This window comes from Plectropomus leopardus, chromosome 13 (genome assembly GCF_026936395.1).
Source record: "Plectropomus leopardus strain MGB_pleo_1.0 chromosome 13, ASM2693639v1, whole genome shotgun sequence".
Taxonomy (NCBI): Eukaryota; Metazoa; Chordata; class Actinopteri; order Perciformes; family Serranidae; genus Plectropomus; species Plectropomus leopardus.
In genome coordinates this window covers 7,032,573-7,057,650 of record NC_142188.1, presented here as the reverse complement: position 1 = coordinate 7,057,650, position 25,078 = coordinate 7,032,573, and the positions used below count along the sequence as shown (strand labels likewise).

The following is a 25,078-nucleotide window of genomic DNA, read 5'->3' as shown; positions in this document are numbered from 1 at the left end:
ATCTCATCTATGCCATGATTTCCTTACACTATGTTTTTGATACAAATATGTGTCTTTGTGCAGGTTAAACCATTTTTACAACAGCAGAGGTTTGTCGACATGAAGTTTCTGATGACTAGTTTTAAAAACTAGAAGTCACACGAGCAGGGCAGAAAATCTCAGATTTCCTTCCTTATATAGAAGATTTTTATGCAGACATGCCTGCATTTTTGAATTAGTGAAGCTTGCTGCAGTTTCATCCAGATCCACATTATTTTTAAGTCCAGTTACTCATTATTTTAAATGCAAACTGATATTGCATTACCTTGAATCAGTGGTGTAGGTTTTGGATAGCAGCGACGCATACCCCTCAATATTAAAAACATGCAAATAGCAGAGGACTTTTATTTTGACAACATTAACCCTTGAATAGCTGCACAAATTGGCTTAATTTTTTTCAAAAACATAGGAAGAAGGCAATGAGCAACTTAAGAAGAAATGACCCAGATATTGGTAAGACATTAGTATAAACAAATAAAAAACGAACAAAAAAAAAAAAAAAAAAAAGTCCTACAATGTATAATAATTTTTAAAAGGTTTTATAATAATTTTAAATATAGTTCTCTGGATTTTTTTAAATTTTCATTTTATTTTTCTAAATTTCTTGCAGAGTTGCTAATTGCCTTTTCCCCCCATGATCTTGAAGAAATCTTGCTCGGGGTGCATAAAGATTCAGCAGAATATAGGAAATAAAGTGTTTGATGCTCGAAATTTTTGACCCCCAAAACCTGCGCCCTAGTGTTGATGTTGAAGTGTAAAGATTGCATAAAGAAGTTTCTAAAACAAACATGCTTATCTTTTCTTCAGAAAGTGCAGTCACACAATGAAAAGAAGACATGCTGCATTCTGGAGATAAACACAGAGATGGTGGTGGCAGCAGCACAGACTGAAACAACTCTACAAGCCCAGTTTCATTCCAGTTGGGTCCATCCAGGCTGAACGTGTAAGCACTCGTGGTATGTCAGGTGTTTTGAATGAAAGCGAGCATGCGAGGGCATACGAGGGAGAGACAGTCACGCGTGTCTGCAGAGCCTGAACCTCACAGATTCACATCAGAGTTCAACGTGGAGGCGATGAAGCAGACAAGCCGACTCTGCTGAAGGTCCTGCTGGTGTTCAAGGTGAGTTCACAAAGCTGTAAACTGTGTGTCAAATCAAAACGCTTTGTGCCTGACAGGTGTGATCATTGATTTCACCCAGAGGTGGACTGCAACAGTGTTTACTCAGATACTGTAGCCTTCAGATTGGAGACGCTGACCTTTGAAATAAGTGTAAGTTTGCGAAACTTTAGAATTTGAGTCTATATTTTTATACTTTTAAGTCCACAACATTAATCTGACAGCTGCAGTGACGAGTTACTCTGCAAATTGTGACGTTTGAGCCATACATACTTAACATATAAGTTTTATATACATTGATGCATAATGCCTATATTTTCATATTTCTTAAAACTTTATAAACCAGTTTTATACATTGTAGCATTATACATATATTTCTATATTTCTAAAAGAATGAACATATTAGTTTTAACATTATAGCATGATATACTAAGTTTTAGATTTTATCATACGAGTGTTCAACACATTACTATCTATCTATCTATCTATCTATATATATATATATAATTTTTTCATTGGCAGATTTTATCTTTTCAGATTCAGATCTTATTTTTTTGCATTCAAAACTAATTTTTTGGGATATATTAAGACGTCAAATATTATTATAATTAAGTATTAATAATCAATATTAATGATATCTAAGTGAATTATATGAATTAAACATAAAAACTTTATCCAAAATAATATAACAATTCAATCATAATAATATTTAAGTTGAAATTAACCTTTTCCCACACGTATTTTTATTTTGAAAATGTTTATTTTTTTATAAATCAAGATCAAAACTCGGATTTAGTTTAAATTTTTACTTTTTCAATCGCATTTTTCTCAAACTTTTTGGCATCGATCTGGCTCCATACAAATAGCTCTAAAGGCCTACTTGTATTCGATTCATATGGCTAGAAGCGTGTAAAACACCAAGTCCCAGAATGCTTTGCGGGGACGCTGTCTCCGCCTCCAACGTAACGTCCCGCTGGCAGCCGGAGAACGGGCAGAGCTCGAGCTGCTCGGTGTTTATGTTGAGATGCTCACAACAAAGAGCAGCGCCGCGGAGAGCCTGTCATTTAAAGACAGCACCGGGGATATTTGGTCTCACGGTGAGCATTTAAAACTCAGAACTACCTGAAGAGGAGGACAGATAACAGACGCTATCCGCTGCTTCCATTTTTAACCGTTTTGCCTTTTAAATTTTTTTTAAAACCAGCTTCGCGGGGTGAAATTAAGACGAAATCTTTTATTTAAGCCGGTGGAGCGGTTAGCTAGCGTGCTAGCTTTATCAAGTTGGGGGGCGGAAAACCAGACAAGCAGCTGGTGGAAAAGCTAGCAGCACCGAAGACAACAAAAGGACTTCATTATTTATATCGCAGTGAGTACACCTTTACACCTGACTACTGTTAATAACAGCGATAATAGCGCGGCAGAGGTTAATGTCAGTTTGGCTAATTCAGCCAGTGTTTGGTGTTATTAACCGTCACCTGCTTTTGTCCTGCCAACGGCTCTGTGACCATTTTATTCATCCTTTAGTAGTGTCCGTGCACCAGGCAAGGTAAGTCATCACAGGGCTTTTTATTGTGCAGCTGCGGATCTTTCTGCACACACTCGTGCACCTGTTTTTGTCTTTATCTCAGGGGAAATCAGAGGCTCTGTAAAGATAAAGCCCCCAGCGAGCAGGCAGTGTGTGTTAGTGTCAGGAGGTTTCAGAGATGCAGGTATTAGCATGATTCCCACGGGTATTGAAAACCTGGAAAAGTCATGGAGTTTCACAATCATGTTTTTAAGCCCTGGAAAAGTTGCGGCATTTGTAAAAATCATTGAAAGTTTTGGAAAAGTCATGGAATTTCGTTGTGTGTAATGGAATTAATTGTTACTTAGAAATCTTCTATGGATAACCACCCAAGTAATGTAATATAAAAATATATATCTCGACCTAACTTTAACCCTTTGAAACCTGAGCAAAAAAAATCTTTCTAAAACATGGGAAGAAGGCAATGAGCAATAAAAAATGGAAATAAAAATAGAAATGGTCCAAAAGAAGCAAGAAATTCTTAAAAAATTCAAGAAAATCACCTCTTTTGTTTTTATTTTTTCTTTTCCCTTACATTTTATTACATCTTCTTGTTACAATTTGAGAAATGCACAATGCTTGTAACTAGTTGATTTGATCTGTTATTGCCCTAAAAGGACACAACAATAAAAAGTACGATTTAAAAAAAAAAAAAAAAAGAAAATCACCTGAAATGTAGTGTTAAAAATAATTATGAATGTAAATAAAAGAGAATCTCTAGCTGTTTAAATAAAAACATTTAACCACCTGCATTGCTTGTGTGTTGATGCAGATTTTAGGTTATAAATGTTGCTCTCCTGCAAGTATTGCTACTTTGGACTCACTGCTGATAACTTATGTAATTTAAAAGTCCAAATACAAATCAGTCTTGGTGAAAGCCACTGAAAGAATGACAGCACTGACGTTTCCTGATTAATCAACACATTGACAAGCCGACAATGGAAATAAGGCCTGTGGCATCCTGGTGGAGCAGATTGAGTTAATGTACGTCTGTCTTTACTGTGACATTTCCAACACGCGGAAGGGAAGTCAGTGAGATCTTTTATCTGGCACCAGCACTTATCACATCATCGCTTTACAGCACCGAGTGAACGAGACAGAGGGTGGAGAGGAAAGAGAGAGTGGGAGGCAGAATGAGATGGGAGATAGAGAAAGGAGGGGAGGGGAGGGGATGTCATTAACTGGCAATCAGGCTTTAGTAATGGCAAGAGTCCGTGCATTTGCTTAATTCCTTATCAGGCAATGTTCCCTTTCTCACTCACCCCCCTCTTTCCCTCCCTGTGACAGGTCAGCACGCAGTGGTGTAAACTAATACAGGGTTCCTACATAATTTCATGGACAAAATTTCAAAACATTTCCATGACTTTTCAAGGACCCAAAATAAAAAAAAATAATAATCTTGCCCCACTTTCCCAGTGTTTTCCAAACATATCAGATTCAAACTCAAACATGAGGGGAGAGACTAAAAAAAGGTATGTGATCTTAAAACGTCACACATAGACACATTAACCCTTTGAACCTGTGCAAAACGGCAATCAGCAACTTAGTGAGAAATATATATATATATATATATATATATATATAAAACATTTGTAAAAATTAAGGAAAAACTATATTTAGGAATGTCATAATTACACATTTGAAATTGTGTTACAGAAATATTGTAATTTTAACAACCATTTTCATTTTTTGTTTTTTTTTTTATTATTTTTTAGGTAATCTTCTTTTTGACATATCTTCACTGATATTTATATAAACTTATGTATTTATTTTTAAAATTTTTTAATCCACAATTTTTCCGGTAATTTTCTTTTACTTTCAAATTTCTCGCTAAATTTCGTGTAATTTCTTCTTTTGTTGCTTATTCTTTTTCTTCTTTTTCCCATGTTTTTGAAATAAATTTTTGCTCAGGTTTCAAAGGGTTAACTCTTTAAAGAAAAATTTGCTAGAAATTAATAAAAAAAAATTACCAGAAAATGAGTAAAACAAACAAACAGAACAACAACAACAACAACAACAACAAAAACCAAAAACCAAACAAAAGAAAATAAAACAAGGCAAACAAGACTTGGAAAATTGCTCAAAAAATTAAAATAATTCTGTAACAAAATTTTGAATATGTAATTATGATAAGTATAACAAAAACATTCTAGACATTTTCTCCAACTTAAAAAAAAAATGCTTAATCTACTAATTTCTTGCTATTCTTGGAACATTTATCTCCAAGTTGCTCATTGCTTTTTACTGTGTGTTTTTGAAAGAAATGGCACCAATTTGCTTGAGATTTAAAGGTTTAAATACTTGTGAAAGGTGTCTTAAAGCAGCACAAGAAAAGTGATGGCACTACTGGTTTCAAGGGGTTAACTGAGAACTGTGCAGCCTTGCAAGTTTTGTGATCCAGCAGGACCACGAAACACATTTAAATTTCTATAAAAGACTTACAAATGTGCTTCCTGTCAGGCTAATAAATATGGCTTTAAAGATTTGATTAAGTAGCATTTATACTGGATTTGTATCCATTTTCAGGAGGGAAAAAAGTAGAATCTATGCTGCAGTGTTTGTGCAGGATGTCATTATGTAATTTAGGATAGATTTCGTAAGTCATCCATTGTCCATGGCTTTCTTCCAAAGTCTTGTGACATCAAAAGACTGTCAACAGTCGGTGACAGCACACCAGTATCACCAAGATATTTGATTGGCTACCTCTGCGTTTAAGTCCTGCTGCTGGTTTCAAGTGAGACAGAGACAGTGCAGCAACTGTTTATGCAACTATTTGGTCTGACGTTAAACAGAGCAGAATTATAACCAGGTGTGGATGAGGGGAATTATTATTAAAGTGTTAAAGTGAAAAGCTTAAAGTGCAGCAAAGATAGAGAAGCCATCTGCTCTCGATTGTTACTCCATTATCTGTTTGAGATTCATCAGCGTCCTGCAAACTTCACTACTGTAGCAGACTACTTTGAATTTTTAGGGTCCATATCAGATCTTAAACAGTGAGAGAGCGGCACAAAGCTCAAGTTGCAAAACCTGCTGAACAGTGCTGCCCTAAAGAAGGCTGAAGAATCGTTATTGTATTTTTGTTCAGTCTATTTAAAGTCACGGTCCTTTAAATGGCGATAACTTTTAGTGTGAAGAGCTTGGGACAGAGTGTTTGCGGCATTGCACGTACACATTTGTGTCTGCACTTTTGCATTGGGTGTGTTGCTTGAGGGCCTGGGTGTGTGTGTGTGTGTGTGTGTGTGTGTGTGTGTGAGTGTGTGTGTGTGTGTGTGTGTGTGTGTGTGTGTGTGTGTGTGTGTGTGTGTTCTCCAACATGGTTTAGAGTCTCAGTTACAGGGTGGAAACCGGAGCCGACGGTGTCAGACGGGAGCGCAGAGAGAGCTCTGATGTCTTAATGGAGGCTCAGTGCTTTCCGTATCCTTAGTAACCCAGTCTGTGGGGACACAGAGAGGCCTCCCAGTCTCGGCCCGGGCCGGATGCTCTGTCACCGCTGTCCAGGGTCAAAGGGGGGACCATTACTCCAATATTATCAATTACTTTTAAATTATTTTACTGCAGTTTAAAACTTCGCAGGGTCTTGTGTATGCTGACCAAGGTTTGTGATTGAGCAGGGCCATGAAACTAATAATTACAAAAGTGCTTCCTATCAGACTAATCAATATTGCTTTTTAATATTTGAATGTTAGGAGTTTCAGTAGAATTCATATAGCATTCAAATCCATTTACAGGAAGGGAAAATGCCTGATCTATGCTGCAGTGATTGCAAATTTCAGTACAGGATTTTGTCATAAAATATAGTTTTTCGTAACTCTTAAAGTCTCCCAGATTTACTTTCAAATGTTAGTTACATCAGAGGACATCAAAAGGCAGCAATATTACATCATTTTGCCAACTTGCTGTTCTGTATAACAGGTACAATTGGGGAAATGGGGGGACTCAGTTTGCTTGCCCTGAAGCTGTTAACAGAATAACAGCAGAATTGAGGTCAATGCAAAAGTGACAGCCGGCGGGATAGGATCACGGGCAGGACGGGTGTGATTTTCTGACAGCGTGTTATATGTGTGACCCACTGCGGGACGTTTAAAAAGCAGCCAAAGCAGCCACTGACATATAGTCAGTGGAAATGATGTAAAGCTCGGGTTATTTGTGCATTAAAATGGTCAACTTCTCTTCCTGATATTTATGGAAGAAAGGAGAGATATCTGTGAGCTGTGATTGGATGTTCCTCGTCACATGGTGTGTGGTGCACGCTGTTGGAAGCTAACTCATAGATGAACATTGGCTGAAAATGTCTGCAAAGTGGGGGACAAATGAGGTTTGAGAGATTCTTACTCCCCCAAGCAGAGGACGAGATCAGCCGCCATATAACAGGGACTGTAAATGATCGTTATTCCATTGTTATTGTTTGTAATGTGCTGCTAACGTGCAAGTTATATGTCACACTAGAGGCAGGCACGGTTGTGTTGAACCTTGGCCTGTCACGTCTCTTTTGCTTCCACGGTGCCGTCATATTAGTTAAAATCACACACTAAAGCTGCCGTTGTTTGCTTCTGTGTTGAAATGCAAAGGTTGCATAAAGAAGGGATTTACTGGGCCTATAGCGTATTCTCTGTTTAAAAATGGCAAAAAGTCAGTGACAGCACACCCTCCTACAATAGCCCCAAGTATATAACCTATAAGTAATTTGAGATTTTAAATGAATTTCAGTCAAAAATGACTGATTTGTGAGAAAAACTGAGTAGTTAAAGTAAGTTTTCAAACATTTTACCTTTCATACTGTACTTGCTCAGCTCTGCAGACTGAGCTAAGTGTGATTTTTGTGGAAACATGCTTTAATTGCACATTGACTTAATGGAAATAGATGAAAGTTGTAACAGTCATGCCAGCAGTCTGTGGTAAACACCTTGGTGATGAGTGAGTTTTAGGTTCAAACCAGCAACACGCCAAACAGTTGCGTGTGTGTGTGTTTGCACCCTTTCAAACCTTAATGATGTGTTTGGCTGGAACGTTCGTCACGAGAGGAGACTTTTGTTTTGGTGTAATTGTTTGCATTTGTCTTTATGTGTACACGTGTCTGTAGCGTGTAGTTTCATGAGGGAGGGCCTGCAAGCTCAGTGGGGATCCGTGGGTGTAATCATCGGCACAGCTGAGCAGCAGCTTTCCCCCCGCTGTGTGTGAAGAGCTTGGCATTCTCCTCCCGGTCCGGCTTACTCGTTGCCGTGCCGCTAAACAGGCTGAAGTTTGTGGAGGGAGATTATGTCTGTCATGGAAAGTGGGTCAGACAGTGGGCACGTTTTTATGGCCTTGTTTCTGCAAGGTACTGGAAGGAAAGAGGAGGGGGGCATGAAACCACCAGCCTTTTTCCACAGTGTTGCTCGAGGCAGTCTGTGCTCAGAACAGTTCTCTTAAACTCTCTTGTCAGAATCATTATCAATCAATTTCGCATGTCGCTGCTAACAAAGCATTCAAGCAAGCAACTTAAGTGACTGGCCCCTGTGTTGGGGGGGCATTCAGGTAGATTCAGGTGTGTTCAGGCAAAGCACAAAGTGAATTTTTGCGTATCATAACTGCGTGAACTTGATAGCAGGAGTGTTTTTATTCGCATCAATCTGCCAACGTACCAACTGTACAGATGTTAGCAGCGGCTAGCTAACAAAGCTGTTTGTGTGTAGTGTGCCCAGAATCTGATTGATTCTCTCTGAAGCGCCATTTCTTTCTTTTCAGTCTATCCTTTTCCCTTATATCTCTGTATGTTTAACTATTGCGAACTTGAACGCTTTGGGGATAAGTGTGAAAGCTGTAGCATTTTCAACCAGCTTGGATACCAATTCACACTGCCTCAGACAAACTCACAGTTGTTGATGCACACTTGCATCTTTGCATTGCCTTAACATGCAATCTAGCTGCCTAAAATTCACCTTGTGTTCTGTATGATAGCACCCTTTGCTGCCGAATTGCAACATCTTGTCAACATTGCAAGCTCCACCTGATGAAGTTTGGGAGTATGTTGGTTGTTGTTTGTCAGTGTAGTTAGCTTTGCTCATCTCATCAGCATGAGCTTGAACCCTCCCATAACATCTATTTTGGTAGCATTAGTGGCTGTACTGCATCTTTAACCGCCTGGAAAACGTAAAGTGGGATGCTGGGAGCTAAAATATAGTCTGTGGAAATGGTGTAAAGCTCAGGGTTTTTGTGCATTAAAATTGTTAACTTCTCTTCCTGATATTAATGGAAGAAAGGAGAGATATCTGTGGGCTGTGATTGGATGTTCCTCGTCACATGACATGTGGTGCACACTGCTACGTTCCTTAAGTTGAACTATGTTTATCTCGCAGCCCGCAGCGATGGCATCGGCGTGGTTTATGCGGGTGCCTGCTGTGCAACTCTGCTGAAAAATATAGAAATTAGAACGCAAAAATCGCAGTATGTGTATGACCCCTTAAAGCACCTCCATAGAGCCCGATTTTGCCTGTTAACAAAATTTCTTGCTGTCTTAATAAACAGTTTAGAGACAGGAGTTTGTTCTTGGTTGAAGGGATGCAACAAAAACTGCAGCCTTGTTACATTTTGTTGGTGACAGAGAAACAGATTTTATGCAGGGTACCCACAGTCATGGAAAACCTGCAAAAGTTATGGAATTTTACAATGTTGTTTTCCAGGCCTGGGAACGTCATAGAATTAGAAAAATCTTTCGAAAATTGTTGACCATTACGTATGTTTCTTCATTTTCTCTCCATGGTCCATCTCTCCCTCCATGTATGCCAGTTAACTAGAGTTACGTTTGAATAGAGTTTGTATCTGATGTGTTTGAATAAAAAAAAATAATAATGTTTTGACAATACAGTTTAACATGTACGGTCACTAATAAGCAATAATTGTAAATGGTCTTGGACATTTTTCTACTTCCTTGAAAAGTCATGGAATAGTTTGGAGATTTTGTCCATGAAAATGCGTGGGAACCCTGCTTATGAAACACTGCAGGTATGACTGTATAGTATAGGTCCTGCATGGATTCATAAATTATAAAAACAAACAGCATCCAAGTCTTCCTGTTATTTTCAGGTAATAATAAAATGCTTCCCGTAGGTCTCTACATATCCAAATTATCATATGAATTATGTAAAGTCATGTCGTGGGGAAGCCAGTTTATTGCAAACCCTATAAATTATTTAAATCTCATCTCCTCTGAGTAATAGTATGTAATGTAAGGAATGCATAATAAAAGAGAACAAAGCCCATGGAGAGAAAGTCCACCTGCACAATCGCTGAACGCAGATTTTACAGTGCAATTCTTTGTCTTTCTGTGAGTGCATACCTTCTTCATCACACCATCTGTCCTGATCTTGCTCCTCTGGGGAGACTATTCATTATTTATTTAAGGAGCTATTTTAGTAGTATATTTATGCACAGGGGTCAGTACGGTCACCCATTTTGATCCATGAAAATGAAGAATCATTTTCTAATTTCTATCTTATTTACGTGTCATGCTTAGTTTGTATTTGTCTCTTTCCTCCCTTTTGCTCGTCAGTCATCGACTGTAACACCAATACTCCTCGCCTGCTGCCAACACCTGAGTCAGAGAAGTAAGGGAGGAGGGAAACTGAGACATAGCGAGGCTGTTCAGCTGCTTCAAAAACAAGCTGTTGGGGAGTTCACAGTCCTATTTGGCTTTGACTTTATTACTTTAACGGTAAACCGGCTGAATTCATGAATAGGGACCTTATTTGTAAATGTTGGTGAAGTTTGGGGAAAAAAACTGTCTGTTAATGTCAGGGATGTGCTGACACAAGAAGGGCTGAAACACGTTGGAGGGAAAACTAATAACATGAAGATGTTTTATTTCCCTTTTGGCAATAAACATTGTGATGGAATAATTTCACCATACGTGTGCAGCTTTTAAGCCTGTTAGCTCTACTGGGAGAGATTGAAAGAAAAAAAACCCAAATGCCTCTAAATATCAGCCTTTGCCATTTGAATTCATAGTCAGAAAATCAATCTGTAACTATTCAATCAATTAATAATTTCAACCTTTATTTAAAGCCACAATTCCAACTAGGGCGATATGGAAAAAGTCTTATCATGATAATAGTCAGTCGATATCGATATATATATCATGATATACATCAAATCACTATTTCTGTCGAGCTTAAATGTTCTCGTTGACTCCTAAACGAGATATGAAGATATCATAACCAGTGATGCGCGATATTGATTATTTCACCTTATACAGATAAACCGATAATTTCCAGCTTCTCGTGGCAAATAAGATACTGATTACTAATAACTTCTTTTTGTGGAGACACCGGCGGAGAATGAGAGCGGAGCGGACATTCAGAGACACCGGCGGAGACACCGGCGGAGACACCGGCGGAGAATGAGAGCGGAGTGGACATTCGGAGACACCGGCGGAGAATGAGAGCGGAGCGGACATGGCCAAAATGCGTTCTATTGACTACATCTCATATTTCAATTGAGGAAAAGTTATATCGCATAAATCAATAAATCAATTTTATCGATCAATGTAAATTTATAGTTTAAGATGATTTTCTCTTTTACTTCCTCTGCTGCTCCCTTTGAGAGGAGGTGCCAAATTATATTTTTATATAGCTTTTGTATTTTCAGCATAAACAAATCGAAAATCACCTGCAAAACTCTGCAATACGCAATACAGACTGAAGCCCTTTACATTTTCCAGTTTGACTTTGTTAATTTTTATTGCTAAAATCAAAGCAAAACTTGTTTTGAGTAATTTCTTTTCTTTATCATTTGTTTTTAAGAGGGGAAAAAAATCTGTTAAAACCGTAAGTCGAGTTTGGTGTGAAAAAAAATTGGATTTTATTTTTAGGCCATATCGCCCAGCCCTAATTTTAACACTCCGCTTGGCCCAGATATTTCTTAGTGATGCTTTGCAGCTGTTTTCTGTTTGATATTGTTGTAAACTGAATATCTTTCGGTTTTGGACCGCTGATTTGACAAAAAGAGATATTTTAGTTTTCCTCATAGAATTAGAGGCTTGTGTTGGTAGATGACAACGGGTGGTTGGGGTTATTAGTAAACGTTTCTCTTTTTGGTGTGTGTTTTCCTTTGTGTCATTCTGTGTCCCCTCTCTAAATGTGGAGGTTTGTGCAGGCCTGTTAGTGTAGGGTAGGCAGAACTCTGCATGCCCTCTTTTTTTCTCAGCAGCAGTTTGTGGAGTTTGAGTCACGGGATGGATAACTGATCAGTCGATCCAATCAGAGCTAATCAAATGAGATAGATGAACGAGAGGAGCAGCTGCTGCTGTGCTACTACGTCTGTGCCCGGACTACACCTACTGCTCCGAGAGTGTGATGTAATGAATATCCAAACAATATATATACTCCAGCAGTGCTCCTAATGAACACTCAAACTCCCAAAAATTGTAAATAAAAATGTGGCGGCATACCTTGTAATCGTGGTGGGCTGCTGTAAATACATTAGGAACCCTGGAAGACTTCACTTTTGGAAATGTTAACAATTTTCGCAATAAACTGGCATTTTGGAGACGAAATGTTCAGTCGAGAAAAAAATAATAATCAAAGTAATAGTTAGTTGCACCCTGAGTTAAACTAATGTTAGAAGCAAATGTTTCTCTGTAGCCTTTGAGCTCTTGGTGTCCTTCCTGTTACTTTTCAGTAATGATTTGTTACTTTGCTAGACTGCATGAAAAAGCTAATTTGTTAGTTTTCATAGTGTACCACAGTGGACAGACTTAACCTTATTCTGTTTCATTGTTTGCATTGTGAAAATTAAACATGCATGTTGTGATGTAGATGCTGAATGAATCGTTTAGCTCTAACACCTAGACGGGACTACTTCTTCAATTTGGGCAGATACCCTCCAAACATTTATTTATTTTTTTTTACCACCCAAAAAGATTTAAAGTAGAGCAAGACCTCCTGACAATATTTCTTTTACCAACGTGGCTTGTAAAGTGGCAAAATGTCCCTGATGTAGACAGAAGCTATCAAGTGGTGGATGCTGTTCATTTCCTACTTTGAATGATGGCTGTTAGGCAGCTGAGAAACTGCTTGCATCATTTTTCACCTGTCTGCTTTAGTTGTTTTCAGATGCCTTTTCCACCATAATTTCCCTTTATATCAGCAGAATCCTTCATTTTTACAAGCAAAAACTAAAAGCACTATTGAGGTTATACATGAAATGTGAGAGTGCGAAAGTGTTGTGAGTGTGTCTTTGTATGATTCTCACGATACCATCTCTATGGTTTCTTTGCCGTGTAGTTCACACAGGCGACTGCACCCGAAACTACTGGTATAATTTGGCACCTTCTCTTTTCCACACGCACACACAGGCAGACACACATTCATATGTACACGCAGACCCGTAATTACCAACTCCCCTCTGATCATGCATGATTGCCATTTCCTGCTTCACTTTCCAACCTTCCTGTCTCACATGGGCTTGAGTGTACATCCTCACACACACACACACACACACACACACACACACACACACACACACACACACACACACACACACACACACAGGCGGTTGAGTGTATAACTTGTTGAGGCTTCCCGAGAGAGCACTGCTGTTTCTGTGAATGCAGTAAAGGACTGGGCAGTAGTTGCTGAAAATCCATAAAATAATTAAAGTCTGAGGGTCCTTGTGCTCAACTCTGCAACAGCAGACAGCTGCCGAGATGTGAAACAGAAGCAGAATTGGTAATCCTGCAATGTAACTGATTACATAACATGGAAAACTTATTTAGACATTTATTTCCAGAAATCTTAAGTCTGTTTTATTTTAAAAAGTACAGGCCATAGAGCCAGAAGTCTGAGTTGGAGGCCAAAATCTGAACTGACTCCACTGAAGCTTCAGTGCTTGCAGCACGGAGCACCAGCTTGTCTCATCTGACTGGACAAGAGGCTAATGATTACAAACTATGACCAGGTGCAGCACAATTAGACCTATATACACTGCTCCCTTTTCAGTCCTCAGAGTAATGCAACCTTAACCAACAGTGCAAGGATCCAAACAGGAATGGACGGTTTACGGAAACATGAATCAGCCCGATGCACGCAACTTTTTCCCCCCTCATTTTTTTTCTAGGAACTGTAATGACTTTTAGTTTAGGGTACCACTCTTGGCATTTCAAATGTGACTGTTTAAAGGAACAACTGGCCGCTGTGTAAAGTGATGAAGCTTAAATTTTTCAGTCTTGCTAATCCTGCAAATTGTTATTTATGGGAACTAAATGACTCTTGCTGCTATGCCGTTCAACACCATAAACCTGTTAACCAACGCTACGTTGCTGCAGGGTACATGTGTCCTTGGCATTCCTCCCTCAGCATCGAAAGCAATGAGCAAGCAGTGGATTTCAACGTTCTCACATTTTGATCACAGCATTTTGCCTGTAGAAACAGTGCCACAACAATGACGGCAAGTATGTGATCTTGCAAAGAATATTGTCCATAAAGCACCACAGTTCAGAAAAGACTAAGCACCTCCTTAAAGGCACAATATATATATTTTTAATATATTGTTGTTGTTTTTCAGAGAATTAATAAAATAAAGAAAAGATAAAGCCAACAGGCGTTACAGTGGCCAAGGTTAGAATGATTATTAAAATGTGTTGTTAAAAAAGAATACAAAGGACTTATTGGTAACAGACAAGTAGAAATATACACAGCAAGGTGCTTCATATAAAAATATTACATTAGTCTTTGCCCTGAAAGAACTTGTTAGGGGTCTAAGATCCTCTCAGACACAACATCCCTATGAAGCTTAGATGTAATATATCATTTCATTAACCATAAATCATAGGTAGGAGCTTTTAAAATTATCCAAAGCACAAAAAAATAAAAAAAGCTAGAATCAGTACCAGAATTAGTTTATTCTCTGGACTTTAAAGAGCATTTATTTTAACATAGTTTTAGAGACAGTGTGCATGAGCTTTTTTCAACAAGCAGCCACACATGTGCTATGATGTGTCAGATGGACATAAACCTGCAGAAAAAAGAAAGTGACAGAAAGCAGAGCAGCTCAGCGACAGAATATCTTGCCGTGAAGAAACGAATCATCGCTGCCTCAGTACTGTAACTCAGTGTTTGTATCCCATCCCTCCGTATGGTGTATGGAACAGCCATGGTGTTGCTATACTGTGTGGCTAAGGAGTGACATATGTTGACCCCAATAACACCTTTCAGTAATGAGGTTTCTTTGAGCACTTGTCAATCATTTAAATTATACAGGGCTACAAACTGTTTGCAAAGTCCTTAAATATGTATTCAAGGGAATAACAGCGATTTAAATGGGGAGTGTAATTTTCCCTGCTGCACTGAATGCAGATGAATGCCTGAGCTCGCTCACACACACACACACACACACACACACACACACACACACACACAGCTCTCTACACACTGTTTTGCTGCACTATGCTTCTAGGAAGGTCACATTGTGTGCTTTGTACAATCAAAAGATGGTGCTCGGGCTGTAGATGTACTAAGGTTTGATTGCTTGTACATGTGGCCATACACCCCCATGTTTTTAAGATGTGTACTCACTGGACAGTACATGCATTGTGTGCATGACTGCATGTATATTACATTTGTGAGTTCGTATACATTTCAGATTTGCTATTGCGTGTGCCGCAGAGGCTTTCACATACTTGCATATCCGCGTCTCTGTGGATTTGAGTGTGCCCGAGACGCTGCATGGATTTGTGTCTTGTTGCACGTCCACCAACAGGGCTGTTTGTTGTCTGTGTGCACACGCCAGTCTGTGTTCTTCCCACTGAATCATTGATGAGACTGTAATTCGAATGCCGGCCCTCCTATTTCTTCCCCCTGCCTTCTGTCATCGGTTAGCCCCCTCCCTGCGCCGCTTACAGGAAAAACCAGTAGACTGCTCTGACAAAGCACAGACAGCATACTGCCCTGGAAACTGTAGAAAAGCAACCGTTAGTTACAAAATTAACAAAATGCCACAGATGCAAACAGTTGCAGTAAGTTTGCCGATTATATTTTTAGCACACATGAATAATCAAACTCTAACGAAAGAAACGGTCACTCACCTCTGCTGGCAGATCACCATAAATTCATGTCCTCATATTAATCCATGTATTTTTGTGGCACAAATACTATTATTATTATGATTATGATGATGATTATTATTATTATTATTATTATCATTATAAAAACTATCTCATATTTTTAAGATAAATCTTAATCCTTTCAAAAATAGGTGGTAGAGCTGAAAGTTAATTAATCAACAAGCAGGGCCCCCTGAAAGTCGGTCAGGCTCTGAGATAAAATTAACTTCCAACTTCTGCTCAGAAGTGGTGATTTTACAGACAACTAAATATGATACAGTCTTTGACTTTTTGGGGGAATATGTAGTATCTGCAACAAAAATATTGCAGTATATGTCATTAGTGTAGTTAGCACGCTTTAGCTTGGAGGGCTAACTTGGCTTTATTATGTTACGTGAACGAGAACTGAGAGCTGATCAACAAAATTGATCAACGTTCACGTTGATCAATTTTGTTAATGTTTATTAAGTAGAAACAGCTGAATTTACTGTTTGGGGCTTTTCAAACGTCAGTACTTGCCACTTGTGTTACTCTTATATGATAGTTGGTTGAAGGATCACTGGCTTTTGGACTGTTGGTCGAAATGAACATGGGATTAGAATTACTTTATACTGTTTTCTGACACTGTAAAGACCAAATTACCAATCGAATAACCAGAGGAACATTTATTAGTTTCAGCCCAAAAAGCTGGATTTCACTTCTTTTTTAATGTCCCACTGGTGTTGGCAGCAGCATGGATTGCACTATGGGGAAACTGGCTTTAACAAATTAGGGAGGAAAAATGGGGAAGCAGTCCAAACAATAAAAGACTTGGCACAGTTTACATTTATACATTATATTTTGAAATATTTTAACACATCTTAATGATAAAATTAGGGAAAGTGGTCATAGCCTTAACTTGAATAGTTGCCTGATGTAAATTATAGCTACATTGCATGAATTATAAAACATATGACTGTTTTCTGGGAAAATCTGAACAATATATGAGTATAACCACAGATTAGAGGTCCTTATGTTGAATTAATTCCTTCCACTCCTCGCATAAAATGAGTTTTTTACTGTTTTAGCCAGTTTTCTGAGAATGTAGGCTTATTTGAATTATTTTTTCATTAAAGGCAGCCTAAGTTAGATTTTGGGAAGTCTGATTCACACGCATATATCAAGAGTTGTTCACAGAAAAAAAACAAAAATAACAGGAACCACCACCGCTGTTTTTAATACTCCTCCTAAGCCGCTTTTATTAGACACTAAAAACAGCGGAAAGGAGGAAACTTTTAGATGACATGACATATTTGTTTTCACAGTTAAATTAGTACCTGACATGTATTGTAGTCCACTGACCCTGGACACGAGTCCAGCACCTCTGGCCCCGTTTTGGCGGGACTAGTCCTGGATTCTTTGGAGATGCCGATCTCTCGCAGCCTCCAGAGCAACTAGTAGTTTGTTTTGATGAGTTAATTTAATTCTCAGCAGGAATTTGGCGCCGAAGGGTCTGACTCCAGCCTGCTTTTTAGGAGTGGATGGCAGAAGTGTGAATGGTGCTGTCATACATTAGGAAAGCTCTAGTCCTGCTTGGGCTTACTTTAAAAGTTAAAAGTGTGTATTTTTCTTAGGGGGATCGATGCCTTGGTTGACATGTAATGTTCACACTTGAAATTGGTCAGAGAGGTGTGATGTGTGTTGGCTTTTCAGTGGCCTAGAAAACGTTTACAGGACATTTCAGCATGTGTTCCTCGTGTGTTGGTTTTGTTAAGCGTGAGGCCCGACGGCTTTTGATGCCATCCTCACTATGTTCACATCTGCTTTCAACAACACAGCTCGGGTTTACATTCCTCACCTTGTTTCTAATGTTCAAGTCCTTTTCCTGACCCGCTCCACATATTTCATGCCTTGCTGTTTATAGCTGATGAGTGTGAGTATTGTTGTGGCAACGCTTCCTCAGGTCAAGTGTTTGGCGTTGAGCCCAAGTGGATTATTCTAATCTGCCTTGTTACCGACTACTCCTTTTTTCCGTCATAGTCACAGCTATGGAAGATCCTCTTAAAAGTAGCTCAGCATGGCTTAATATTGCCCACTTCAGTGTCTGTGTAGACTCACTGTGTTGGTAACAGCACACACGGAAGTGGTCTGCTTTGTGTACCAGTTTATTAGCTCTCTGGTGGAGGCTAATGGATCCTCTAGAGAGCCCAGACACCACAGAGTGTGCATGTCTTGTAATATGTTTCTGTAAAAAGGGTGATAAAAAAAAGACAGATGGAGTGAAGCTAATTAATTTTTCATTCGCCATGTTAGGGAGCATGTGTGCTCCATCCTGAGTAAGCAGGTTGTTCATCACACAGTAAGTGTACAGTTGATTCACATTTACAGTTATGGCATTTGGCAGACTCTCTCAACCAGAGAGAATTATAGTCTTGCTCAACTTTCATGATTCACACAAACAACGTAATCATATCCAGTGAAGATAGATATATATATTTTGTGGCAGTCAGATCATCATAGTGATTATGTGGCCATATGGTGCAGCAGAAGCAAATATGATACCCAGACTCTCTATCTTTACATCACTAGAAGCTTTTCTTTCTGCAGAAAATGTGGAAGGCACTGTTATTCTGAATTAGAACTTAAACAATGAATTGACAAGTAATTTGGCAGAAAATTAATGTTGAAGTTTTTATATATTAACCAAGGCTTGCAACTAAGGCTTGTTGTCATCAAAAATTGGTGTGTAAAGGGTTTTTAGGGATCATCTCACAGCCAATCTCGAGGCCCCAGGACTATCGATTGGTTGACGATAGAGCCGCTGTGGGCAGCCAATATTGCGAGATCCAGTGTAACTAGCGGATAAACGGGCAAAGACTTCCTCTCTGTGTGCTGATCATTTTGGCTAATCTCTATGAATAGATAACTGCATATGAATGCAGATACACTTATATGGTGGGCTCTGAGATTGAATTTTGGCCAAAGTGTTACCCCTCTCCTGTGAGATCGGTTTACCTCCTGATTGGTCAGTACTGCTTGGACTACGAATGGAAACCTGAGTGTTTTCAGTGCCAAAATCTTTTCCCGTTGTTGATTCTGCATAGATGTGCAGATATTTGTTTGATTATCTCACAGAAGGCTTAAATCTAGATATTTCAATGAACCCTTAACTTTTGCCTCAAGTGTCCTGACCGGCATTATTTCTTTGTCTTAAGCAATGTGTCACCATGCTTTTGTGATTTTGGCATACGGTATGTCTCCATCTTGGTGTAAATATTGAACCGCGCACACACACACAGACACCTCCAGGGACCATTGAACATGAGAGGAGTGTGCCTGCCTGTGAGTGGGCAGGGAATTGGGACTTGGTGTGTGCATCGACGCGCTGACTCTAAATCACTTTAGAGCAGACCGGCTGCAGGCGTGTCTGTGGCGAGACAGAAATGGTCTTGTGTTCAGGCTCCAGTATGTGTTTAGCTTTTGAGTAATCGATAGAATATCAAAATGAATATGTTTAAACCATGCATACACTGACACTCACGAAACCCTTATTTATTCTGTTTTTATTGTCTAAGCTTCCGCTCAGTAACTCACGTCAGGAGTTCACACTCTGGTTTGTATTGATAATGCAGTCTTATCTGTCTGTGTACACCCAGCTGAGCTTCAGGAGATTTTATTCACGCCACATTAATTTTCTATAACGTTGCATCAGCAGTGATTTTCCCTGTTGGTTTTATAGTTCCTCTGGATGGAAATGCTTTATGTGTGCCAGGACACATTGCGGGGTTTTTTTTGAGACGGTACATTGGAGTTTTTGTGTGAATGGAAATGAAAATCTGATCATTTCCCATTGGAGTCAGGAAGAACAGACGCCAGCCAAGCAGAGATGGAGAGATCATGAGCTTGTTACAGTTGCATCGCAGCACATGTCCAATCAGTCACATAAAAAAATCTTCTTTATGTTCAGTGAGAAAAATGGAAAAGGTGTTGGAACCACAGCAAAGGAGTGAGAGCAGACTGGAAAATTAACACTAGCCTTTTGCCAAACACTGACCTGGCAGATTTTTGATTTGGTCTCAAAGTGTATGTCGTTATCCAGGCAGCCAACAGGAAGCTCTGACTATTTACGTAATAGAAGTAGAGATGTCCCGACTCTGCAGCCAGTCTGCAAATTCCAGATATGGGCCAACAAGTTTATTTTTTATATAATTAAATCAACTAAACAAAGCGTGGCCAACTTTAAATCCTCTGCACAGTGTGTACTTCAGTTGTCAAAAACATTACTGCCCACAGTGTTGAAGGCATGTGATCTGTGTACCAGCACAAACAAATATGAAAAAATAGCCAGTAGTTATAATTAGTGGGATCCATGCTAACACCATGGGTCAGCCAGTGATGTTTTTCAGCAACATTTTGCAGGTGCAACACACTTGTGCACAAAACTGCATGGAGCTATATTTACTTAAAGCAAACTCAGAATATCTCTGATGTGATGTTTTAATAACCGAAAGTAGTACTCTAGAGGTCTTGATGGCCTGTGTAATAATCAAGACACTTATCAATCCAAAAGGTGCGAGCTAGGCGGAGACCCTCTGTTCAGGACAAATGCACACCATGTTTCCTCTCTTCAATACCTTTTGGAAAAATACGAGTAAAAATTGCTTCCTGTCCGTCCTCTTTCTTTTCATGTTCTGCCACGCCGATGCCATCTGTTCATGTACATCGATCGGACAAGTCCGGCCGAGGACAAGAGCCAAAATGTAAGATAGAAGAGAATCTGGCGTCAGGTTTGCCAGCCCCCCCCCCTCCGCCCCACAGATCAGTTTCCGAGCCATCGAGCGTCTAATCTTCACAGTGTGCAAACCCAATCCCTCTCCACTGACCCGACCGTGCAACTCCACACACTGGAGACCGGACCAGGGGCGTCTGCAAACGAGCTCGCGCCCACACATACGCTCACATATTGCTCACAAATACATTTCACTCTTATTACAAATGAAATCCCCACTGATGTACACACACAGCCTCCCACACTCGAACGGAAATCTTAAAAATACCTCATTTGTAGGGTTAACACGTGCTTCGGCTTGTTATTGAGTGTCGTTAAGATTGATGTGTTTTTTTAGACAAGCAACATTTACAGTGCGAGGATGATGTTTATGGTCAGACCCCGCAGTCCTCCCCTTTCCTATAACTGTAAACTCCTGCATGATGTGCTGCACAGGGATCCACTTTAGTTACCATTTGGAAAAACAGTAAAAGACATAACAAGGGACTGTAGGAAAGCTTTCATCTCTTTCTTTCTTTCTTGGTCTGTAATGTTCCTTTTACCCTGTTATCAACATCCAACACATTCATATAAAACAGTCAATCTCTCACTCAACAATCATGCTGTGCTCAGAGGTGAAGAGGCTGCAATTAGTCCCATTTACTCATAACTATATTATGATATCCTGTTTTTGTCATTTTGATCTTCTGAACGCGTTGTTCTTTGTCTGGGAGCTGGCTGAAGGCTTGCTGGCCAATTGACTCTCCCACCAAACAGCTGGTGTTTGTCACAGGAAGTTGAGTTTTTTTGATTTGTCTCTGCCTGCCCTCACATGGATGTCCTCTCTGAGACAATCTGTTGTTTTTGTGTATGCTTTGTATGATTGGACTACATTTTAAACTATTTGTAGATGATTTAAGTTAATGGCTGAAACTTGAACTGAGTTTTTTGTAGTAGTAGTAGTAGTAGTAGTAGTAGTAGTAGTAGTAGTAGTAGTAGTAGTAGTAGTAGTTCAGAGCCTAATGGAGGGGGGCTATACCCTCACCCCTCACACAGTACATTTACATTTAGAAAAAGTCAAATTGTTAGTCTGATTAAAACTGGACTTTTAATATAAACTGAACACCTTAGTCTGACTGAAATCATACTAAGTCGAATTTCACACTCAAACCCACCAAGCTGACATAAACTGGCCTGGCTGGTCTGCACATGCTCCATAGTCCCCACGCTGGGCTTTGACCCAGAAGTTGAGCGGCATAAATTCATAAAGAAAGACGGGAAAATAAAAAATGAAGAAGGGAAGGAAACAAAACAAGATGACGGTATCAACATCGCCCACATTGCTTGCTAATTTGTTTGGCGTGTGACGTAATAGGTCAACAGTAAGAAGTCCAGTAGCAACTAGCTGAAAGGAGGCATATCGCCACCCATCGCGGCGGAGTCACACATACTTTTGTCAATATAGTGATTCTCCCCCTGTGCTTGTATACTGAGACAAAGACAATAGTCCAGTTAAATAGCGTAATCGAGCTATGACCGTAGCTCGACCTAACTGTACATGTAAACATACTGACTGATTTAAAGATCTTAAAAGGTGAAATTCACAGCTGTTGAATTCTGGCAAAGGTGTATTTTACACTGTAATATTCTGCTGGTCGCTATTGCTGCCACTGTGTTTAAAAGAAGTTTCCCATCAAAAGTACTTAATATCTTCATGTTACGTCAGATTTTTGTCATTTTTGGAACACATAACTTTATGTGTCAAAGTAAGACACTTTTCTCATAACTTATATTGTGTTATAAAAATACGTTTTTACCTTTTTAATAAGAAAGAATAAGAGAGGAGAAATGCAAAGACCCATCCTCTATGCACATGGGAGATGTGTGCAAGTGGGACATGTTTTATAGATGTTTTTGTACTTTTTTCAGGATTAACTGCATAATGAATGGTTCAATAGAGAATTACTTTGATGCACACACAACATGCAATGACTTTAATGCATATTGTCAGAGTTTAAATTGAATATTAACGTTTGTATTTCAGTGGACTGAATATTGTCGTAAGGAAATGTGCTGTTTTACTTTGGCTAAGTTTGCAGTTATGCCTCCCAAAGGACCTTTTCTCTGCCGCTCGATGGGGCTTTGACTGCAGCAGCAATCACCTCTTTTCCTTGAGGCGAGGAGTTTAAGCACATGGATATGCCTTTTCTCTTCCACTGAGCTGAAACACTTAGACTGCTTTCCAAACAGGACACAGGTTAAGTGGCTTGGAGTTCCTCCTGGAGAATTTGACAAAGAAAGCTTTTGAGGTAGATCAGCTGAGCGTACTCGCTCCCACCATGTCGTGTTTGCTCTGGAGTTCACATTCAGCCTCTTTACCATCTACCAAACCTCTTACTTTACTTAATTCGGCGTCCTGCTGCGCTCTGTGGGGTTGCAGGCCTTTGTTGACGTTTCAGAAACATGGCTGTTATACGTCTAAATGTTCTCATTATTGTTAATTTCACTTTTAGGAGCAAATGATATTATGAATCATTGTTGAAAAAGATTGCTTGTGCAGGTAATCACATCCTCGGAAAGAGTAAGTCACACTGAATTTAAAAATGTGTGTATCACGTCAGTGTGCGGAGAAGCACAGTACAGTCTGAAAACTTCTGTTGTAGATTATCTCACAGGTGGCGTCCTGCTGTGCCAGTTGAATGTCAGTTCAAGTCCCGCTCTGCCCGTTTTTTATTTGACAGCAGACATTACTCAGTGCTCTTTGAAAATGTTCTTTCTCTCTGGTTCCAGACTTGGCTTTGGCACTTGTGTAACTTTTTTCGAAGACTGTTACCTCGAACTGAGCACCTCTTTGTAAAATGAGCTGTGGGCACGAGGCAAGAAAGTTGTGCAATACAGAGCGGATCACTGTGACGTCGTGCTAACAGTAGAGGTAGAAAACTGGCTACTGTTTTGAATTGCAGAGATATGTAAATTTGGCAAACTTTGTGTTGTCATTTTCAGTTGTAACTAATTAAGATATAGGGTCAAACATAGTGGTCCGAACTATCTGACATATCTGTTTTTAATGTGTTCCTTTGCTAATGTTTGAAAAAAATCCAGAACAAAACAATGTAACACTGTGGATGGGACCTTGTTAAAACAAATTTTATATCATACATTCATATATTGTAATTGTACACCATATTTTGATTTTTGCTCCGCTCTACCTTACACAGCTGATTGAGGCAGCAGCAGACCAGCAACTCCGCTGAGTAAAAAGACTGTTTTTGGCTCCAAATCCCTGTCGGTAAGAGCTAAGGTTAAGTGGTGAAAATATTCTAAATATAGCATATACTTATTTATTTATTTATTTTTTAGTGGGCATTTTTAGGTGGTTTAAAACTAATCATTTTTTTGCAGTTTTGCTCAGCCTTGTTTGATTATATGTATGTGACACGGCGATATTCTACCCGGAAGTTATTGTGAATAAACATTGTGATTCGATCTATAGAGGTATTGGTTTTGTGTGCACATAACAGGAAGCAGTTGATGCCCCCCCCCATGTGTTTGTGAAGGTAACTTGTGATTTGTCAAAAGAGATAAAAAAGAAAAAGATAAAAAGACTGAAGAGGAGGGAAAGTCGAAGAGAGACATTCTGTTTTTGGAAAATAGTTGTCTGTAAGCTTTTGAAGAAAACATGATTCTGCTGCTCAGCATGGAGCAGTTGGAGCTTTAAAGCCTTTCACTCGCGAGCTGCTCGCAGGGAACATGAAAGGTGAGAAACGCCTGAAAGCCTCAGAGTGTTCGAGGATGTGGTGAGAGCCAGTGATACTGGGACGATTTGGTATCTGATGACCTTCTTGATGAAGGGCTTCGGCAAAGATCACAGCAGCCACAAGTAATAAGATGAGCTCTTATTTTTCCTCCCTCAGGTTTTTCATTTTTACACACCCATAGACACTCTAACACAACAACTGTCATCAGCTTTCAGCCCACATTGTACTGACACAAAGTTTTAGCCCAGCAGGCAGAATTTCTGTGGAGTCAAAACAAAAAAAACATCCAAAGTAAATATTAAACCTACAAATTTATGAACAAATTTTGGATTTCAGTTAACAAGAAAATAAACATGAGATAACCCAAGAAAGATATTTAGTTTTCAACAAGTAATTTGTTAATTTCAATAGAATACCATGGAATAAATATATATTATAGAATGAAATCAAATGAAATTGTAGACATAATTTTCTAATTTTCTAAGCATTCTTTTTTTCCGTTAATATGAAGACCAGTTTTTACGTAGCAGCAGGTTTGCTTCATATGAAATAGCTCCACGTGTCCAGTAAGCCAGAAACATGTCATCTTCTCAGAGTCTGTGCCAGGCATCCGTTATTATTTATTGATATGATGACCCACTTTACCAGCAGGATATCATTACCACTTTCCAGTAATGAAGATGCAACACTGTGGTGGAGGTCCTGGTTTTCATTTCCACCCTGACCTGGTGCCTGATGTGGGCGTACTTCTCTGTCCACTAAAGTTTTTTATTCAGTA

The 25,078-nt window shown here is 39.2% G+C and overlaps 1 protein-coding gene across 2 annotated transcripts in view; it reads left to right on the top strand.

Moving 5' to 3' along the window:
* The first annotated feature begins 2,133 nt into the window (after nucleotides 1-2,133).
* Nucleotides 2,134-25,078, top strand: part of peli1b (pellino E3 ubiquitin protein ligase 1b) — a 47,265-nt gene continuing 24,320 nt past the window's right edge. Inside the window, exon 1 of one of the 2 annotated variants that reach the window (XM_088086163.1) lies at nucleotides 2,134-2,253. The gene's annotated coding sequence lies outside the window, so the exon portion shown is untranslated. Of the gene's footprint in view, nucleotides 2,523-25,078 lie in introns of both variants that reach the window. The other variant, XM_042501828.2, reaches the window with a different exon arrangement.